The 22,784-nt window shown below is 31.8% G+C and overlaps 1 non-coding gene across 1 annotated transcript; it reads left to right on the top strand.

The window, feature by feature from the left end:
• Positions 1–21,745: 21,745 nt before the first annotated feature.
• TRNAQ-CUG (transfer RNA glutamine (anticodon CUG)) lies at positions 21,746–21,817 on the top strand. The gene has a single exon. It is a non-coding gene; the product is annotated as a tRNA-Gln (tRNA).
• Positions 21,818–22,784: the final 967 nt, after the last annotated feature.

The following is a 22,784-nucleotide window of genomic DNA, read 5'->3' as shown; positions in this document are numbered from 1 at the left end:
TTCGGGTTATGCATGCACTAACATCAAGTGAATCACGTACCGACACTGATTATACAGTTGATGTCAGGTTGCACGCGCGCTCCGCCGCACCACGTTGGCACCCAATTAGTTTTATTAAAAGCTTCAGCTACTCTGCAAAAGCTCCAGCTACTCTGCCAAGCACCTAAATATATCTAAAAAGCTACAGTTCACAACTACCAGCTACGGCTACCAGTTACCAACTTCCAGCTACCAGCTACCAGCTAACAGCCACCAGCTAGTTTTGCCAAACATACCCCTGAAGTCGGAGCTTTTAGGGGCTTCAAGCTTTTAAGAAAAAACTCATACTCAATTAAAAGCCTTGTTTAGTTGAAGAAGCTTGAAGCTTTTAGGTCATGAGAAAAAGCTTAAAGCTTGAAGCTCCAACTAGTAACGTTTAGAAAGAGTTACAAGCTTTTAGTATTTTAATTATTTAAATAACCTTCCAAAATAAGTACATTTAATATTATTTCTTTTAGTTATGCCCATTTTGGTCATTTTATACATTTTATTAAAAGTTTCAGTTATTCTACCAAACATTTAAATATATCTAAAAAATTACAGCTACCAGCTGCCAGCTTAAAGCCACAAGCCATCAGCTTCCAGCTACAGCTATCAGCTAGTTTTACCAAATATACCCTTAGGCATTGGTTGTTAAAGTTGATATGTGTATGAATCTTGGTGCATAATGGTTTTATCATTTTATTAATTTTTTAACATGTTCTACTTAAGAGAACACAATTCCTCTTAAAATATGTCGACAGAAAACAAGACAGTTTCATGTGAAGAAGAAAATGTTATTTCAACGGTTAATAATCTTTTTTGATATGTAAATCGTAGCACCATTTTTAGTGTTTATTGTTTTGAAATGAGTTTAATTATATTATTGTAATTGTTAATTTGTTTTTATCAATGTTGTAAAAGTAGGTTTACAAGGCCGAGTACTCCCCGAGTACGCATTACAAGGTATGCCGTCGTGGGAGTTTCTTTAACTCCGTCTGGTTACTAACAATCGATCAAATGTGGTCAACCTCAGTAAGAATCGCATCTAGTCGTTGAACTTGTGCCAATTTTCACTTAAAAAATAAACATAATTCGTATTTCTATAATATTAAAGAACAAATATCATTTTTTTTAATTAATGACTAGCAATTTTTGGAATAACTAATTATTTAAAAATAAACATATATTTTATGACTTGATTTATACTTTTTTATACATTTAAATATAGTTAATTTAATATATCTTATAAGACAAATTACATATTTAAAAACATTCAAAATTTTAAACCAAAAAATCTGCTTCAATCTCATTCCACTATTTTCGCTTTCCAAAATGATTTAAGATATTGAAACCTAGAATATCGTTTTCATTAGTTATTTACATAATTTCAATATTATATTAACTTATTAATTTTATTTTTATACAAATACAATTAATTGGGTTTACGTTAGTGTTACATGTTGTTTAGTATTTAAAGAACAAATATCATTTTTTTAATTAATGACTAGCAATTTTTGGAATAACTAATTATTTAAAAATAAACATATATTTTATGACTTGATTTATACTTTTTTATACATTTAAATATAGTTAATTTAATATATCTTATAAGACAAATTACATATTTAAAAACATTCAAAATTTTAAACCAAAAAATCTGCTTCAATCTCATTCCACTATTTTCGCTTTCCAAAATGATTTAAGATATTGAAACCTAGAATATCGTTTTCATTAGTTATTTACATAATTTCAATATTATATTAACTTATTAATTTTATTTTTATACAAATACAATTAATTGGGTTTACGTTAGTGTTACATGTTGTTTAGTATTTAATTAAAGTGTTTATTATGATTTATATTAAAAATAATTAAGCTAAATATAGAATTTAAAAAAAATAACAGTCATAACATTTATTATTAAAATATGTTATAAAAAATCGTTAAGATTCACACTTATTATAATGTAACTTAATAGAAATAATTTTTATTTTTATTTTTATTTTTTATTATTTGTAGCTTAATCATGTTTCTCGTTACATTTCAAGAAATACATTCCATTTTCACATTAATTTAAAAAATATAGTTAATCCAATTAAAAGTCATTTACCATGCGTCCATAAAATCCGAAATCTTTTCTTCTTTTTTTATTTATATAAATTGTTAAAATATATGTATCGATTAATTAAATATTCCAACAACTTCTCCTCATATCTATCTATTCTAATAAAATAATATCACTTTTGCCACTTGTCAATCTCATAGCCTTCTTCACATTTTTTTCAACAAATTTTAATATATGGTCCTGATCTTTTAAATCATTTCAATACACGAATACAATATTTTTATTAAATGTAGATCGTAACCGTTTCATTTACAAACATTAATGGTGAAATAAGAAAATATAAAAATTGAAGTTGCAGGTCTGTTAGAATAAAATTTTAAAGTCACGAGTAATTGCGAATAAATAAAATAAAGGTGCATCATTGTCGAAGAATATGGATTTGTATGGTAAACCAGAAATTGTTTTTAAACTGGGATTTGAGCAGCAGTGCATTTTTTTTTATATATAAGATTGGTTTCAGCTTTGGATTTAATAATTTTTTCATATGCGTTTGAACTCGAGAAAATGTGTATTTTCTTAATTTTCTCCAATCATTTTGTATAAACATTGCGAACATTGAGAATACCTATTATATATATCTTGATGTTTAGCATTATATCATTAAAGTTGATTATTACAACCATAATCCATATATATAACGATTTACTATATGAACTATCTGTCATTTTGTCGGGGTACGTATAAAATTAATCATTTATTTATTTAACTTTTTTGTGTAGTATAAAATGTTTAAGCAATAAGAAGAACAATATTTAGTTTTCAATATTTTTTTCCATAACTCAGAACAAATTAATGCTTCATAAACATATATTTTATGACTTGATTTATACTTTTTTACACATTTAAATATAGTTAATTTAATATATCTTATAAGATAAATTACATATTTAAAAACATTCAAAATTTTAAACCAAAAAATCTGCTTTAATCTCATTCCACTATTTTCGTTTTCCAAAATCATTTAGGATATTGAAATCTAGAATATCGTTTTCATTAGTTATTTACATAATTTCAATATTATATTAACTTATTAGTTTTATTTTTATACAAATACAATGAATGGGGTATACGTTAGTGTTACATGTTGTTTAGTATATAATTAAAGCGTTTATTATGATTTATATTAAAATAATTAAGCTAAATATAGAATTTAAAAAATAGTCATAACATTTATTATTAAAATATGTTATAAAAAATCGTTAAGATTCACACTTATTATAATGTAACTTAATAGAAATATTTATTATTTTTATTTTTTATTATTTTTAACTTAATCATGCTTCTAATTACATTTCAAGGAATATTTCATTTTCACATTAATTTAAAAAAAATAGTTAATCAAGTTAAAAGTCATTTGTCATGCTTCCATAAAATCCGAAATATTTTCTTCTTTTTTTTTCTATAAGTTGTTAAAAAATATATATTGATTAATAAAATATTCCAATAACTTCCCATAATACTAACTAATAACACGGGATTAGTATTCAAATTTAAGCTTTAAGCATTTTAATCTAATACTTTCAACTGCTGTAAATAAGAATAACTACATTCACTTTATTTAACTTTAGATCTTCTAATATTCTGCTAACTCACTGTTATTTGAACATAGCTTTAAGGTTGGTATGTTTTTGTCATTTTAGTGACAATCACATTTCATATGAAATAAAACAAATCATTTTGTTATAGCTTTTCAGTTTTATATGTTGCTTGATTATACAATTGTTAATTGTAAAATATTAAATTAATTAAAAATTTGTCATACACATAATATTAATGCCAACAAATTTATCATAAATTCTAAAGATTCTAAGAATGATTATATCAACAACGTTCAAGTAATCTGATTTTTGTGATAATCATGTTTTTTTGATAAACATGAGCAGATGATCTCAAATGACATCATATTAATTGATTAAAAGGTATGATCTTTTATATGCATGAATATTTTTTTTGTTATTTTCATGAATACATTATCATTATCTAGGGTTGGTGTGTACTTGAAGAACCTTATTTGTCACACAGAAGATTTATAAGTAGACCGATATGCTATTTTATCAAGAGTTACAAGCAGACATGAAGTAAAGATTTTGATTTTTGATAAACAACGTATACCGACCAATTCAATCACAAATGTAGTATACAAGGAAGGTTTTACTTATTTTTAACATATTTGTGTAATATTAATTATGTAATTTCTGTAATTTTAATGTAAATTGTAATTGTATTAACAATATATGATCATTTTATTGACTGTATTTCACTTAATGGTTAAAGTTTAAAATTTTAATCAATTATCTGTGTAATACACGGGCCTCAAACTAGTATATATATATATATATATATATATATATATAAGTTCTATCTAAATGAACAACCGGTTGTTTACATATAGTCTAAATTATTGAGTCTAGTTAGACTATGTTTATTAGTATTCTTATAATCAGTATTTTCATTAGCCTTACTGATACATGCATAAGTCACAAAATACAAAATGAAAACAAAATACTTACAATAAAAAATTAAGTAAAGACTAACGCATGTCACTAATTCAAATAGTTACTTGATGTAATTGACTATTTGATGAGTCGTATTTTGTCAAAACCCGATGTATGCCCGATAGGTTTGAGCCGATATGCAATATCTTTAGTAAACTAACGGGTATATCCGAAATTTCCGGGCATGCGTGATATAGGGTTAGGAAAACCTAATCACGACTCGTTGTCATCCCTGACCATAATCAATATTTTTAATATCTAAAAGTAGTAAGGTAAGGTTTAGGGAAGTGCATCACTAAATTCCCTACTATCTTTCAACTCTCTATTATAATAATTAATAATAATGACTTAATAATTTGATACGCATACCTAAAATTAACTTCAAGTAAAAAAGATCTGAGAACATTTTGAATATAATATATATATATATATATATATATATATATATATGTTTGTTATATAACGATACATCGCATGAAAAAAACTGGTGTGACGAAAAGGAAGCTAAGGAAGTCGGTCTAACGCCAAGACTTATGTGACCAAGATATTATCGATCGTAAAGCAGTAGGTACGTTAATAGTAATAACTTGGTTTCAAAACTCGTCGACACGAATTTAGTTCGATATATATGTTAATTAACTTGGAAACACCCAAAATTACAAATTAACACGCGACGACGAACCGACCCAAAATGGGTCTCGGGTTAGGGCAGTGAAACGACACCCAAAAAAATTAAAAACGAACGTCGTGTGCAAATATTTTGTTATATGTATTAATTAATTAATATTTAAAACAAACACTCATCACATCCTCCTCCCCTGGCCCACCTCCTCCTCCTCCTCCTCCTCCTCCTCCTCCTCTTCTCTCTCACACACACACACATAAAAAAACCCCATACAAAAAAACTCTTCAAAAGCTTTAAACAACCACCATTAATTATGGACCAAAATAAGTTTGACTTAAAAAACAACAATTTCTTCTTGAAGAGCTTACGTTGTTCTTAAGAAGAACCAAGAAATACCTGTTACCTTTTCTTCCAAATGAAAACGAAGAGATTGTTGATGAATTTTTTATGGCATGGGAGTCGGAAGCCGTTTGCTTCAAGAACCTGGTGACCATGAAGGAAATAATTCGTTACATGCAGGATAAGTACATTGCGGAGGCTATTAATAACGGGGAATGTGAGGGAGATAATTATCTTCTAGGGACGCAAATGACAATTATCTTCAACATCTGGTGACGTGAGGGAGATAATTGATTTTCAGCGGCAGAAGTTCATCGTGGAAGCAAAAGATGGTGGTGATGATTCATGTAAAATCATACAAGTTTCAAAGTCGATATGGGGTAATGATCTTGCTGATGAATACAAATACAATCTTGCAGATGAACACAGTGAAAATTGAATAGAAGCATATTGTTGGAACCAGTGATTGTCAGTAGGGCCTATCGTTTATGACACGCATCAAAATGTGCTAACTATATCGGCAATAACAATGGCCAAGCAACTTCCATCGTCCTTCTGGTTTGAAATCTTTTGTTTCGAATCAATTTTGAAACTAGTCATAATCTTTATTCTGAAATTTAAAAAGAAAACAGTATAGTTAAGAATTTTATCCATGGAAGTAATAAAGAAATGTAAAAACTTCATCATAAATGAGAATAGACGTGTGTTTATTCAATAATGAATATAACGTACTAAAGTGTCAAGTTCTCAATTTTGGTAAAGTTACTCAAAAGTCACTATTTTTTACAAATTCATGGTTAAGCATAGTGGTGCTAGTATTTAATTTAAACATTTAAAAAACAGACAAATCATTTGAAAACAATATTGCATGTTCAATACATATTTATACAACAATATGTTACAGGTGAAATTGATAATTTCCATCGAAAGTCCTAACATGTTATAAACAATAGATGAGGTCATTTCAACCTAGGAATGTACAAAAACCGATCATTAGCTCTTAAAACCACATATGAACATATGCTATTAATTGCCAAGAGAAGTCAATGTTACCTTACTCAGCCACAATAGTTTTTTTTTTAACGTCGACTTTTTTGTATTTAGGCTATCGTACTCTTCAAATTTGGAGAGCCCTGATGCCCTACTCTGGCCAGACTATGTTGTCTTGACCGGGCCCACGCTGGTTTCAGAGTTTGGCTTGGGCATTCCCCGGGAAACCATACCGCCAACTGCCACTTGGTATTCGTTGTGCCACCACAAGAGAAGAATTCTCTAGCGTAACACACGGTGGGATGAAAGCCCGGGTGGGCTCAGAGTTCGAACTGACAACCTTTGCACAAGGCCTAGCTCAAATCCTTCATTGCCAATATCCATCCAAAAGTGATACAAGTGGGATTCGAACGTGAGGCTCAACTGGAAAACACAAGCCTCCTACCACTAGGCCACAAGTGGGGATGCTCATTTTGTATATTGTAGCCCTGGTTTATAGTTCAAAACTAGCATTTGAACTCAATAATATGCATGAAAAACCATACTAAGAAACTTAGCATAATCAAAATATGCATTGACTGAAAAACCATACTAAGAAACACATGCCATTAATTGCCGAGAGAAGTCAAATATTACTTCACTCAAGCACCAATAGTTAAGTGCTCATTTTGTATTTTGTACCCTAGTTTATAGTTCAAAACTAACATTTGAACTCCAAAATATGCATGAAAACCCAAACAAGCAATCAAAATATATATGTTACCCATGAATCCATGATCCAGTTCTATTGTGTTTCTTTTAAGTTATCAAAACATGTTATCTTCTTGACAATGGTGGCCGGAATTGATACCTTATATTGAAAAAGACGGTTGCATGGTGGCGAGTAATGACAGCTGCAGAATTGTTCATCTATAGCTCAATATTTTGTATTTAGGGTTTAGTGTTGTAACTTTGGTGTAGCTCTACAAAGTCATGGCTTTAACTTTGGTTGCTATTACTTGAAAGTGACTGCTCACCGATGAGGATAGCTAATCAAAAATAGTATTGTGATTCCTATATTCTTTTTTCTGATATTCAAATTTTGATATTCCTATTATTCTTTTGTTGTTTGGTCTACTAACCAGTGTTATAAAACTCGTTATGCATTAATCGAATGATAAAAAAAATTTCGCTATTAACTTTGAATTCAAGATCATTAATCTGATAGTAAAAGCAGTGTTGCACACTTTTCGCTGACCCCTATTTTAGCCAGTAAGTCAGGGGTAAAACAAACATAATTTTAATTTCTTATTTCTTTTAACCTCTCTATATTAGTTGCAAACAATCTAGTCTTCTAAGCCAACTTCATACACCCAAAAGGGTGTATCATTTACTCAGGTGGGTATATGTACACTTTTAACATAACTACAAAGTATTTATTTTTAAATTTAGTATTTAATATTTATTGATGTGTCTTTATATTTTAGATTCATTTTGATTTTAATAAAATTAGGTGTGTGTTTTAACTCTTTTTTTCTTTCATAAGTCATAACAACACATGTTAATTAGTTAATCTTCAATTTGTCACTTACATTAACATACTTATTGTTACATGACTTATGTTTCGAACTGTTTAGCTAAGACAACACAATCACACGGTGTGTACGTATGATCATGTTTATTACTTTGTTAATTAAAAACAAAATAATAAATTAAAACTATATATATACTTTTAAACTAAGTATCTAAAACTCACTTCTGAAAGCTCAAGAACATGGCGTAATCGTTATAACTTTTCATAAACGAGTGATGCTGAATAAGACGTCATTTTGCTTGATAAATCCTCTTAAACCTCATGCTTGTTGATGAATTCTTCTGCAAAAATAAATAGTTGTAACTAAATATCAAATCAAATCAGTAACCAACATGTTATGTATCTATTAAAATATAACTAGTAACATATCTGATTATTATTATTATTATTAACCTTATATACTTATATAGTTCTAAGAAGATGAATTATAAATAAACGAAACAAGCTTACCAAGTTACATATAACCCGCCGATTGGACAAGTTGGCCGGAATCTGGAAGTCCGGCGAGTTGCTCACTGTTTGTGGAGATAGAGAGTTATTGGAAAGGGATGTCTATTGGAAATTAAGTAGGGAAAAAAGCAAGTTGTTAGTTGTAGTGATACAATGTCTAGTCTCTTTCAAATAAAAAAATGGCCATTCTTTATTGAGTTGTAAATGTATCATGCAAAAGTTGCATGAAGGTACCCAACTACCCACTATTAAATTAACGTTTTTAGTTTGTTGTTAAAGCAATTGTTACAAGATTTTAAGAAGGTAAAATTCTCAAAATACTCCGTTCAAAGAGAAAAAATTCTTCAAATAGCCAAAAAAATCTCGAGTATTTTTAAATAATTTGGACTGAGGAGACATAATGTAAGAAGATCTTTAATATGAGGGATCAGACCAAACTTTTAAAAATATTGAGGAAGCAGACCAAATATTGAATAATGTTGATGGACAAGGCCAAAATTTTAAAAATATTGAGGGAGCAAGTCATATTTCTTTCTTAACTTTTCCTATCAAAAAACAGTTTCCCAGACGTTATTTATGTTTCCTACCTGGTCTGTACAAATTCTCAAATTCTTGGAAAATGTTTTTTTTTAATTTCGTCTTGGGAAACACATTTAAGATAAATTTGTTCTAAGTAGACGAGATTTTACTTTTCTTGTTATAAGTTGGATTTATTCAAATTCCATCCACTCATGCTAAAATATAGATCAGTTTTCCGCTCGAAGAACTAAACGTTATGCCTCGGGTCATCACATAGGAGAAACCCGACAACTGGGTGGACCCCCTGCTCAATTTTGCTTTAGACGAAACTCAAATCCCAATCTTTTATAAAGAAAGGCATGCTAGTTTAACTTGGCCTTTGGTATTCAAAAAACATATTATTTTAAGAAGATAACATTAATTAATCAAATAATAACACACTTAACATTAATAAACCGTCGTAAAATAATAAAACGTAAAATAAATGTTTATACCAGTGTAGCACCTTATACAGTACAAGCTAGATGGATAGCTAGAGGTGCACAAATCGGTTTTTTTAAAAAAACCGGTTCGGTTATTAACCGGACCGGTTTTTTTCGTCCAGGAAAAAAACCGGTTCGGTTAATAACCGGACCGGTTAATAACCGGTTTTTTTGTATGAAAACCATAACCGGTCAAACCGGTTAGGACCGGTTTAGGAACCGGTTAGAACCGGTTAATAAACCGGTTTTTTTATTAACCGGTTTTTTAATAACCGGTCTAACCGGTTAACCGGTTTTTTTTTTTTTTTTTTTTTAAATAACCATTATTTTTTCACAGTATAAACAAACCGGTAACTACAAGCATTAAATCGTTATCGCATATTCGTAACTCAAAAATACATAACTTTCATTTATAGCCTTTACATTAAAAATACAAACATTAAATCGTTATCGCATATTCGTAACTCAAAAATACAAACATTAAAGAATGCTTAGACACGATTACATTAACAACTTGCTGTTTCTTACTCATTATTTTCATCGCTACCCGATCCCGAGCTATTCCTTAGGTAATCGTCGTACGCGGCTTCTTCATCGGTCATTGGTTGAGTGTGTCCTTGATTGACCTCGTCTTCATACAAGCCCGCCTCATAGTCCATTTCCCCCTCGAGTGAGCGTTGATGTTGTGCCCTATCTAAAGAGTCCAAGTAATCCTTGTAGCAAATAGACATCTCTACAGCTGGTGGAGTGAGTCGAGTCCTCCTAATCGATATAACCCTGCCAGAAACAGAAAAAGCAGACTCCGAAGCTACCGTGGAAGCTTGGACCGTTAGTAAATCTTTGGCCATGGCGGCGAGGATCGGAAACTCATCCTCCTTACCTCTCCACCAAGCCAGCAAATCAAGACTTCTAAATTCATCTGGAGTCATGTGTTTCACAAAGTTGGTACCACCATACTTTCCAAGTTCACTGCTTGGGGTGTTTACCTTTTGACGTTTACCGGCGTCTTCCCAAATCATGTAGTACATCCCCATTTCAAGGTCGGTTTGGGATTGGGAAACAGCTCTTAACGAGTCATGAATTTGGGAAGACGACCCGTATTTTGTAAGGTAAACATCATACATGTTAGACAAGGTGGTGTTGAAAGCATTCTTTAAAGTTTGGTTATAATAGGGGTTTTGATCGTCGTTTAACTCTAGCTCATCACAAATTTTTTCTATTAAAACTTCAACACCACCAACATTTATGCAAGGGTTTAACGCAGCAGCACATGTCAAAACAGCGGGTAGTTGTTGAAAATATTTTCTAAATTTTTCTTTCATTTTTACACCCATATCAAAATAAGGTGCACCCCTACAATGAAGTTCACCCAACTTTGTGCACATGACAGCAATTTTTGGTAAAGCAATGGGGCTTGTTGGATAGTAAACCCCGGATAAACTAGTTGTGCAAGATTTAAAAATTGAAGGACCTCCGTAACGATCTCAATCAACAACCAGTTTCTAGGATCGTACGGTGCACATTTACCCCTATTTGACATTATTTGATGAAACGCAATTAGTGATTCTTTTTGTTGGATGGCTTTCTCAAACATATCACAAGTCGAGTTCCATCTTGTTGGACAATCCCAATTGGGCCCCAACCATTGACAATTAGCTTCATCACAAAATTTTTTGTATCTTGAAAATGTTTTATTGTTGCTAAAAACATCTCATAACATTCTTTTAAAATTGTTTCTTTGCGTTTCGATCACGTTTAACCCATCTTGCACGGCCAAGTTGATAATATGTGCAATGCATCGGCTATGAAAAAACGCTCCATCACAAATAGGTTTATACTTTAATTTTAAATGGCCAACCGCGGCCGTATTGTTGGACGCGTTATCAAACGAAATTGAAAAGATTTTATCTTCAATCTTGTATTGTCGAATGACTTTATCCAAGAGTTTAAAAATATTTCTACCCGTGTGCGGGTAATCAAACAATTGAAACGCAACAGTTCGTTTCATCATTTGCCACGACTCGGGGTCAACCCAATGAGCCGTCACACAAATGTATGAGTCGGGCGAACCATTAGGTACCGACCACACATCCGTTGTTAAGTTTACACCAGTTTGTAAGTTTGAAAAGTATGAAATTAGTTCGGATTTAGCGTTTTTCCAAGCTTTAAGACAATCTCTTCTAAGGGTCGAACGACTTACGTGTTGGTAGCGTGGTTGAACATACTTTTGCATCATCTCCGTGAATTGAGGGTTGTCGAAGTGGTTGAAAGGAAGTGTATTTTGAATCACAAAGTTTGAAAACTTTTGACGTACCGCTTCAAGGTCGTACGTAAACACCGTTCCTTGATTCGTCATCTCCGGCTGCGAACTACTTCCCGATTCGTCCTTCAAGGCCTTGCAAAAGGGCCTTTGTACATGCGCTTTTAAAGTGGAGTTTGCATCTTTGCCATAAAACTTCAAACAATGTTTGCATCGAGCTTTTTGGCTACCGTTAGACATTTCGCATAGGTCGAAATGTTGCCAAACATCATGGTTTCGTTTCGTGGGGATGACCCGAATGACCGTTTCTCCCGTGTTCGAGGCACCCATGTTGACGGATGAAGTAGCACTTTGGGAGGCCATGATAATCGATTACGAAATTAGAGCGTATGGAGTGGTAATGTGGTATAATAGAGCGTGAGATAACAAAATAATCGCGTATGAAATAAACGTTTAGAGCGTTTGGAGCGTTTGGAGTTGTATAATCGAGTGTGTTCTAACCAATACCCAACCTAAACTATATATAGATGTTTGTGGGGGTAGAATGGTAAATAAAAAAAAAACGGTCAAAAACTAGAAAAAACGGCTATATAGCCGTTTCTCAACGGCATAAACCGGTTTTTAACCGGTTAACCGGTTACTAAAAAACCGGTTAACCGGTTTTTTTATAACGGTTATAAACCGGTTTATAAAAAAACCGGTTAACCGGTTTTTTAGTAACCGGTTACTTAAAAAAACCGGTTTTTTTTATAACCGGTTTCAAAACCGGTTTGGGCTCTAAAAAATATAACCGATATACAAACCGGCGGTTTGTAAACCGGTCAAACCGGTTTTAAAAAAATCGGTTTTAAAAATAACCGGTTTCCGGTTTAAACCAGCAAACCGGTTCGGGGACCGGTTTTTTTGAACACCTCTATGGATAGCTACAGGACTAGCAAAAGAAGAAAATAAATGATTTTGTCCTTCTGTCCTTATATACATTTTTAATACACAACAAGTTCATATATGCATTGGTTCATACATACCTAAAGGTCAACATCGACCTCTTGTCTAGAGGAAAAGTTGTTGCCCGAATGACTACCGTAATAAAACCTGACTAGAATTGTATTCAAACTCAAGACCTTTCAGTTTTTAACAAACTACTTTAGTTACGAAAGTTATTATTATTGTTGTATAGTTTTGAATCTTTTCATAGTTAAATTGGCTTTATTACGCAAACTTACACATCTAACCTTACTTTTAGATCCACCTCATTTGGCCACATAAAACTAGGGGCGGTAAATGTGACTCATTGGGTTGAATAAGTTGTAATAAAATGTATATAATGGGTCAAACTAAAAAAAGAAAAAGATTGAAACGGGTCAAAACGGGTTTTTTTTATGGAACGAGAAAAATGAAGGAAACTTTTTAGTTTTTTACTTTTTAATTTATATCGATTTTTTAATTATTTTTTAATATTTCATGAATTAACCAATTATTACTTTATTATGCCTGTTTTGTAATTTTACTTATTTTTTAACTCGCACACATATTAACTTATTAAGATACATGGCTCTTGAACAATGTGTATAAGTGTATTGATAAAAGAGGCATTTACATATTTCCCTTCCTAAACTTTGAAATTACATATTTTCCCAAACCATGCTTAAAGAGTACATTTTGCATTAAAAACTTATATTTTGGGGAAATATGTAATTTCAAAGGTTTAGAAAGTTGGAAACCATAGACCACAAAGGAATATATAAACGATGACATGGTAATAAAGTGGTTGAAATCGGGTATTGTCCGTACCCCATAGACGAAAAACGAACTTAATTATGATGTGTGCTTCCAATTGCAACTTTACTCATTGTTTAAACGAGTCTAATATTAACGTGCTTCCAATTAGTTATTTCTTGCTCAATGGAAACTGAACACGTATATCAACCCAAATAATTAGTTTCTCATTTAGCACAATTAGCCACTAAGTGCTCTTACTGACCAATTTCATCAACACATTGTCACTTTAATTATAGTCCAAAATCAACTATATTCATTCATTTTACCATGTTTGAAGAAGAAAGAGTGGATTTGATTCTTATTAACTCGCCTTTTGGTGTGATTTTACATCTTTGGAAAAACAAGATGAAGTCGAGGAGCTTAGTTCGTCGATTCCTGATAGAAAAGCACAAAAAAACGATGTTTTTAAAGCTTAATTTTGAAAAAGCATTTATACGCTTAACCGAGACTTCTTGATTCCAACGATGGAACGAATGGGCTTCCCGATTACCCGAAGAAATGGATCACGAGTTGTTTATCCTCATATTCAACCTCTATTGTAAATAATGTCTCACTATCATGCGAATTCGAGCCTAAAAGGGGGGCGGGGTATGCTAAAGGGAATCGTCTTCTGTCGACATTTTCCAATTTCTATTTATAATTGCATTGGAAGCATTTTATGTAGTGTTGAAATCGGCTTGTAACTTGGGTTTCATTCATGTTATTAAAATACGTTTAGACGGTCCTTTAATTTATCCTATATTTTATGCGTATACGCTACATGCTTCATTGTTGCCTCGGGACTCAAGGTAAGTTTCGATTTTTAGAATAACCGACACTCCTAATCATGTAAGACATCTATAATCTCGTTAGCATTCTCGTAAACCTTCAATGCATCACCCGTAAATCTTTCACTGCCCGTGTATGTAAAAGTTGTAGCAGATTCATCAAGAGATCGAGTATCCATCTTTTTTACGTCCACGGTGACTTTGAATGAGCTCCGTGGTTATTTAACTATTTTAGTACTTCCATTGAGCAATTTGAGCTTCATATGCTTAGGATTGAATTTATCTACCACAAAATACGGTAAATTTGAAGAAATAAAACCAATTTCTAAATGTGCAAAAGAGAATTGGAGTATTACGAGTTTTGTTGTTCTACATTATGGACATCTTTTTACGGATCTCTTAAATTTAAGAGAAGTTAATTATGATCCGCTGTAAAAAAATAAAATAAATTAGTCAGAGCATAAATAGAAATAAAGATGTAATAAAACATAAAAAGGCAAAAGTATCAAACTCACTTTTATTAACTTTGAAACTAATAACTTACTTTTTTCATGTTCAACTATTTCAAGCGCTTCATGAGTAGCACTAATTAGGGTGCGCATAGGTTGGTTTGAGGTGGTTTTGAATCAAACCCGTACCCATAACCTATATGTCGGTTAATGAATAACTATAACCGACCTGTTGACGGTTTTGGTTAATCGGTTTGTAGGTTCTAGTTAGTCAGTTATGGATTAGTTAACCGTAACCAAAACAATTCAATTGAGCCTGAAATTTTAGTAACAACTATTACAAAAAACGTGACATAATCTAGCAAAGTATATAATCCAAAATATTAATACCAATTATTCAAAAAAAGAATGATATTGTATAATCCAACAATGAAACTCAACTTAATTTGATAAAAAACGTTGAACCAAAAACATCAAAATGATATAATCCAACAACATGTTTGGTGGAAGTTAATCCCAAACATATTGATGGTTAAATAAATGGGTTGGCTCGGTTATAACGGTTTTGGAATTATCTTTAACCAAAAGGGGGATCCGTATTTGACGATTTTTAAAAATTCATTAAAACGACCCATCGGTTATATCGGTTCAGTTATATCAGTTATGGTTCGGTTTGACGATTATGACGGTTAAATTTCTCAGCCCTAGCACTAATTATGCTTTTAGCTTACCAAACTTAATGACCCTTGGATGGTTCTAGGTGAACTTTTAAAGGGATGAAAGGGCATAAAAGGGAGCTAGCGTTTCAATAAGGAACCTAAGGGTTAGGGCTGTCACTTTTACCCGAAACCCGAAACCCAACTCGAAAAAACCCGTACCCGAACCCAAACTAACCTGACCCAAACCCGAACCCGAACCGAAGTAATTCAGGTTGGTTCTCGGGTTTGATTTATAAGTTTCGGGTCAACCCGAAAAACCTGAATAAACTTTTAGTTTAGAAATTCAATATATTTTTAGGTATAATAGGCTTAGTCTGTCACACCCCGCCAAGACGGAAACGCGGGTACGTGACGTCATGTATATCGTAAGCATATGATTATTGCAAACACAAACATGCATTGGATACAAATTTAAAGTTTAAGGTTTACAACCATAGTAATTGTTTTCAAAATAACATAAGTTTAAAGATTTCTCAAATATGACCCAACAAATTGAGTTATACTATTAAAATCTTCCCAAAAGCGTATCCAAGACTTGCATGCTTGTTAACCTAAGTAGATTACGCTGGCAGCATCGCTTAATTACCTGAAAAACATACTTAAAAACGTCAACATAATGTTGGTGAGTTCACAGGTTTTAATAGATCTAAACCATGTCTTAAAACGTTAATCGATATGATAAAAATATGATAACCAAAACAAGCAAAAATAAACAAAATTCGTAACCTGCAGGGAATTACGAATATTATGTAACTCCATGAGTCCATAACCAAACCTTGACCTGAGATCCTTGCCCCATTTTCCGCTAGGCGAGTTACAATTTGGACAATATTGCTATCATTTGATCCTCCAAATCGGTGATTAGTGTGACTAACCATGATAGGGGGTGTCAAACCCAATCGTACTATTCGATATTTCCACGGCTAAATCCATAGCTAATGGTTATACTTAGATAGGGGACTTTTCGAGCTCTTGAACCAAACACCTCATGGACACATAAAATAGAGCCTTGTTTTCGCATTATCATACAAAATAGAACTAGTATGTCCCCCCCCCCCCCAAATTGTTAAAAACAGTAAAAATGGGGCCGTGAGACTCACCTCGTGAGTAGTGATCAATGAGCGTCAGACAATACAAAGTCTCGATGAACTACCGACCTAGATATGACCTAGCACATAATAGATTACTTCAATATCGTGCGGATATTATTGTTGAACAAGTCGGTTTATGCAATGTGATCACCCAAGTAATTAGACTTGTTACGGTTTTTCTTGTTATGTTTACAATATAGATTCACGACATGTTAGTGATACATCATTAGAGTTTTTTTTGAAGTACATATATATATATATATATAATAACTTTTATATTTGTTTCATATGAATCAAATTAGCCAAACGTGTTGGATTATTATTTATTATTTATGGATATAAATTATGTGTTTTTATTTTTTAATATTTTTTTTTGTTTCGTTATAAGTTATGTCTTAATTTACTTATATTTATTTTTCTTCTATTTTTTTTTGAAGTACATAACTTTATAGGTTCTTTATGACACATAAATAATGCATCTTAATGATTTACATTGCAAACTTACTTTTACATTTTTAATATATATATATATATGTATATATATATACATTTATTCTTTAGCAACTAAAATTATGTTATTACTTTTAAATCACCGAAAACATAATTATGGGTTTAGAAGATATTTCTTGACATATAATAAAATATATCTTTATATTTTTCAAACATAATTTCCAGCACATTTACAAAAAAACAAGAAAAACTCTATTCACTTAAAAAATAATTTTTCCCTAATTACTTGTGTGCACATATTATGTCACGTATATATACAAATATACAAAATACATAATTCTTTAGTTTTAGCGAAGTGTGTACCGAGTGTTATTTGGCCATATTTATACATGTAAGGATTTTTATTTTTTATTTTTTTTATAAAGTTACCTATTCATTCTTTTAGTTGTGATGTCCCAAGTTTCATCATGTATAAGCAAGTTAACCATGAACAAGCTTATATTTGGTTTGGTTCATCATTTCTAACATATAAGTATAGTTCTAACTCTTTGGGTGATGCTTAGACATAGACTCTTTTATTTTAATACGTAAATGATGAACTAAAACGTTTAGAAGCTCACAATGCTCGGTGGATGGATTATTTTTTTTATAAAAAGAAAATAGAAGAACTTGGACTTGTATGCACCAAATCTTGAGCTCCTAATCCATGTGCAAGCTTGTAGAATAATAATGGTGATGTGTTGTGAGTGTATACGGGTTTAGAGGAAAACAACGGAGGTGGCTTTGGTTTTGGTTATAGTGGTGTTACGGTGAAGACGGTGTGTGGTGGAGGTGGTTGTCGCATGTTGGTTATAGAGTGCCGGAGATGGTGGTGGCCGGTTGATGTTTGTGTGGTGGTACCGGTTGTAACAAGGGAGAATTTAGAGGGAGTGTTTGAGCTTGCTTCAAGATGCTATATTTGGGTTTTCTTTTGAAAGATATATACTTATATTATAAATCACAAGCATGGCACACTCTCTAAACAATGATGGGTGATCTTGAGTGTAGCTGTGGAGTTTGAAATTTTGAAACAAAGAAATGGGTTGGGTATGCATGTTGTCAGCCGAATCCATAAGGTAAGAAATGTGAAGATTTTGCTTTGACCATCTTGATATATTTTGATAGGTATATTTTGTCTCCATAGATTTGTTATTAGATATTTAGTTGGTTGGAGGTAATTTAGTTAGTTAGGTTTAATTAGGATGGCTAGCAACAATATTAGTTTATTTGAATGGAGGTTCATGGGAATTAGAGATTATTTTGTGAGGGTTAACGTTCATTATTCTTTAAACGCATTCGCTCGTTCACATTTTGATGTCTTTCCGTAAGACTAGCACCTCAAAATAAATAATAACGTTTGAAGGATCTTTTCGTGTTCGTTGTATGGATATTTCATAGAGAGAAAATAGTTATAAAATATAATTGTGTTATAACCTCCCGGTTTATATATATATATATATATATATATATATATATATATATATATATATATATTACTTATTAGTTATTATTTTTGAGACATACATTTATTTGAATACAAAAATATAACATTCTAAACATAATATTAGTTAATCTCATAAACGATTATATAGTTTTAACTTTATGTATTAGGGTCTCATGTCGTATTACAATTTTTATTACCAACATTTTTGTGTGTCGGCCGGACTAATGTGTGACTCACTAATTTCTAAAAATTACCGACACATATGATGAAGACACATGGCTTTGCTAGACGTGTGCTGATTAACTTATTAAAATTTATTATATCACAATTAACGTGATTAAATTGTGTTTTAAGACTTGTACTAATATGACCAATTTAGCAGGGTGTCACATAGTCTTAGTCATGAATGAGAAAAGAAAAAATTTCTTATCTTTTCTTTTCAAAACCCTTAAATAAAAAACTCAAAAATGTAGTGTAAAGTTATCAAAATCTGAGCCGAATCGACTGTTGTAATTCCAACTATTATGGATCGATTGCTTATTGTTAATTTATGTTTTCCGTTTATTACTAATAGCAACCGCAATCGAACAGCTAAATCACGTCTGATTGAAGAAGATATGGTTCGAGTTAGTTACTTTGTTTTACTCTTCTTTTTGAATTGTTTTATGACTTTATCAAGATATGGTGGCTTATTATTTGACTACTTGCGTTACGAGTAAAGAAGAATGTGTTGTTTAATTTTATGATTGAAGTTTTAATTTTTTTTTTGTTTTTTGGTTCATTTTCTAGGATACTCGAAACACGATTAACCCAACCCGAAAAACCCCTAACCCGAATTACCCGAACCCGAAAAATCTGTGAGAGATTTGGGTTGGGTTTCGGGTTAAGATTTAAAACTTTGAAACCCGACGAACCCGACCCAAAAAACCCAAAACCCGAAGAACACCCCTAATTGTCAGCCCAAAGGTTAGTGTTCCGGCTGTTGTTTCAGACCCAATAGGCAAACGCAGGTTTTTTCCTGCCTACATTATTGGCTGCGTATATGCATGAAGGGTTTAACCATCCAGATGGTGTGAAAACAGGGCCGGCCCGTATGCTTTAGAGACTAAAGCTAGGGCTTTAGGCCCACAAAATTTTAAGGCCCTAATTTTTTAAAAGATGTATAAAAATGATATATAGTTTTAAGTTGAACCTAGAAATAGAGAAGAACTAACTGGTACAGTGGTAGCTTTCATGCTCTAATTTTTATCAATCAGGGATCGAATCTCTCTCCCTTGCCTGTTTTAAAGTTTAGTTTTTTGTAAATCAACTCAAGGGCCATATAATTCCAAATTAAATTACATTTATTTATCTAAAAGAAGGACTAACTCATTATTTGTCTATAAAAGAAAAGGATTAACTTAATAATTTTAACTAATACTTCAAATACTTTTTATTTTTCTTAACATAAAAACTAATTTGATAACCTAAGCTTATACTATAGCTATTAATTTATTAATTGCAATCAAATTTATTTCGAATTTAGAAAATTAAATTTCAACATTATATCAGTTATGACTCATTCTATTAAAAATTAGGATAATATATGAACATTATAATTGTAAATACGTATGTTGAGAATGCCAAATGTAAGTGTTGTCGTCCACAAGATGTTTTTAATATACTTTTCAATTAAGTTAATTTCAAATCGTGTTTCAACATATTTATATATTGTTTGGTTTCTTTAAGAGACAAAACTAAAATTGTCATGTATTAGTTTATGTTATAAAAATAGAGTGCCTAAAAAGAAATAGAACTATAGTCTTAAATTAATTTATTGTCTAATTAAACGTGAAGCGGAATAAATAAAAAATTGAAAAGTGCGAACCTTTTTTAATAAGGACTTGGAATCTTAATTCGCTTTAGGCCACAAAAATGATTGGGCCGCCACTGTGTGAAAAAGAAGATCAGTTCATTGCATATGTTTATGGAGGATAATGGAAGTTGTGAGGATATGGGTGTGGGTGCGTTTCCGGTAGATGAGGTGCATAAGATCTCTGTGTCGGATATTAGGATGGCTAATGCTGATAGACATGCTGGAAATATTTTGGTCAGCAAGGGGCAAGATGGTCAAATTGCTCTTATTCCTATTGACCATGGCTACTTTCTTCCCACCAGTGTAGTTTTCAAATCTTTGATATCTCCTTTTTATTTATTTATGCTATTTTATATATTTATTTATGTTTTTAAATCTGAGAGTAAGCCACTTGATTGCTTTATTTGTAAATGAAGGCTCCAACGCATTTGACCCGAATTCATAGGTATGGATCTCACCGAATCCATATAGCCCTTAATACTATCCGCTATGGGCGCGGAGGGCGCGGTGGGCTCGGAACACCGCAGAGGGGCGCGGTTGAAGCGGGCGCGGAAGGGGGAAGGGCCCTTGTGACGACCGGCGCGGTGGAAGAGTTCTCTCTCTCATCTCTCACATACACACACACATACATACATACATATATATATATGCATATATATATATATATATTGGACGCCCAAGGGGCAGTAAACCATAGCGGGGCGGGCTTCGATGCCCCGTTTTCTACGAGGCGATGACGTGGCGTTGACGTGGCACTGCTGAGAGGCTTCGAAACCTCCCACCATAGCGGATAGCCTAAACGGGTTATATCATCTAGTAATTAAAAATTAATCTCACCAAATATTTGATATAAAAAACTTATAAAATAGGAATATATTAAAAATCAATATCCGATTTATTTAAAAAAAAAAGATATTATTTATAATTAATAAACGGTTTTATAGTAAAAAGAAGTAAGCAAGTCATGAATCTCACCAAACTCATGTAGCTTTTAAACGGGTTATAACATCTCATTTATTATTAATTTCTTACAATAAATAAAATTAAAATAAAAAAATTTATGAATAATATAAATTAATAATATAAAACAACCCCGTAATATAAACAAACATAAAATAACTCTCTGTATTTAAACCTTTATATATGTCCACACGAAAAAAACAAACATAAAAATTCGGTCGTAAATCTCAAAAGCTGAGCTATCCATGATTCCATGCCAACTCCTTGAATTTAATAATTTAATAAAAAATATTATCAAAATAATTCACAAATTGGTTCTATGGTCTAGTGGTTAGGACATTGGACTCTGAATCCAGTAACCCGAGTTCAAGTCTCGGTAGAACCTTTTAATTTTTCTATTTTTGTTCTGCTGGCTATAATTTATACTTTTAGTCCCCCCAAGTTTAGCTGTATTACATTATTAGACCTTGGTTGGAACTGATGAGGACTTAAGGAATCTTTGAGCATATTGCATTTACAGTCCTTGTGTTTTCATTGTATATATTAGTTTGTGGTTTATAATCTAGCTAGAAACATGATTTTTTTTCTTATTAAAAATACTAGGATAATTGCCCGTATTACACACGGTTGGAACATCTTTGATGTTGTTTGGAATATGAAACCGACAAATCATGAAGAACCGGTTATAAATGAGACGAAGAATCTTGTTACAAACGATGGGGAGCGTTATGATTTTTGAATGAAGCATGTGCCTTTTAAAGAAGAAACGATGAGCAATTTAAACCTAGTAAATTTAATAAGTTTTTTAATTATAACAATAATTAGAATAATTAATATCATAATTACATTAATAAGTTACAAAAATATAAAAGTCAATATCATTGATTAAAATTTTGTTGTGAATATGTGAAAATTAGATTTATGGAAGGTTGATGACATGGAAGCTTATGTGGACAACCTAGGTGAAAAACATGTGGACAAAATTGTGTTGCTTTAATAGACTAGTTAGATGTATTTATCGATGAATACAAGTTAACTCTGTATTTAGTTAGCAATGTTTTAGTCACGCACATCAGTGTTGTTCGATTTGTGTTTGTTTTGGCTGGTCAAGCCAACATGCGACATGCGTTTTGCATTGTAATGATTCATTTTTTTTCTCTTTTGTCTTTTATGGTACCTGATTTAAACTTATAGGTACAACATTAGAGACAGTGATTGTACATGAAGTTGGGACCATGGGGTCACACACTATAGGTACAACATTAGAGACAGTGATCGTACATGAAGTTGGGACCGTGGGGTCACACGTTATAGGTACAACATTAGAGACAGTGATTGTACATGAAGTTGGG

This window comes from Bidens hawaiensis, unplaced genomic scaffold (genome assembly GCF_021521415.1).
Source record: "Bidens hawaiensis isolate Kalapana, Puna unplaced genomic scaffold, B.hawaiensis_p1.1 tig00006555_1, whole genome shotgun sequence".
In the NCBI taxonomy this organism is placed as follows: Eukaryota; Viridiplantae; Streptophyta; class Magnoliopsida; order Asterales; family Asteraceae; genus Bidens; species Bidens hawaiensis.
The sequence above is the reverse complement of the archived record's forward strand: the minus strand, read 5'-3'. Positions and strand labels throughout refer to the sequence as shown.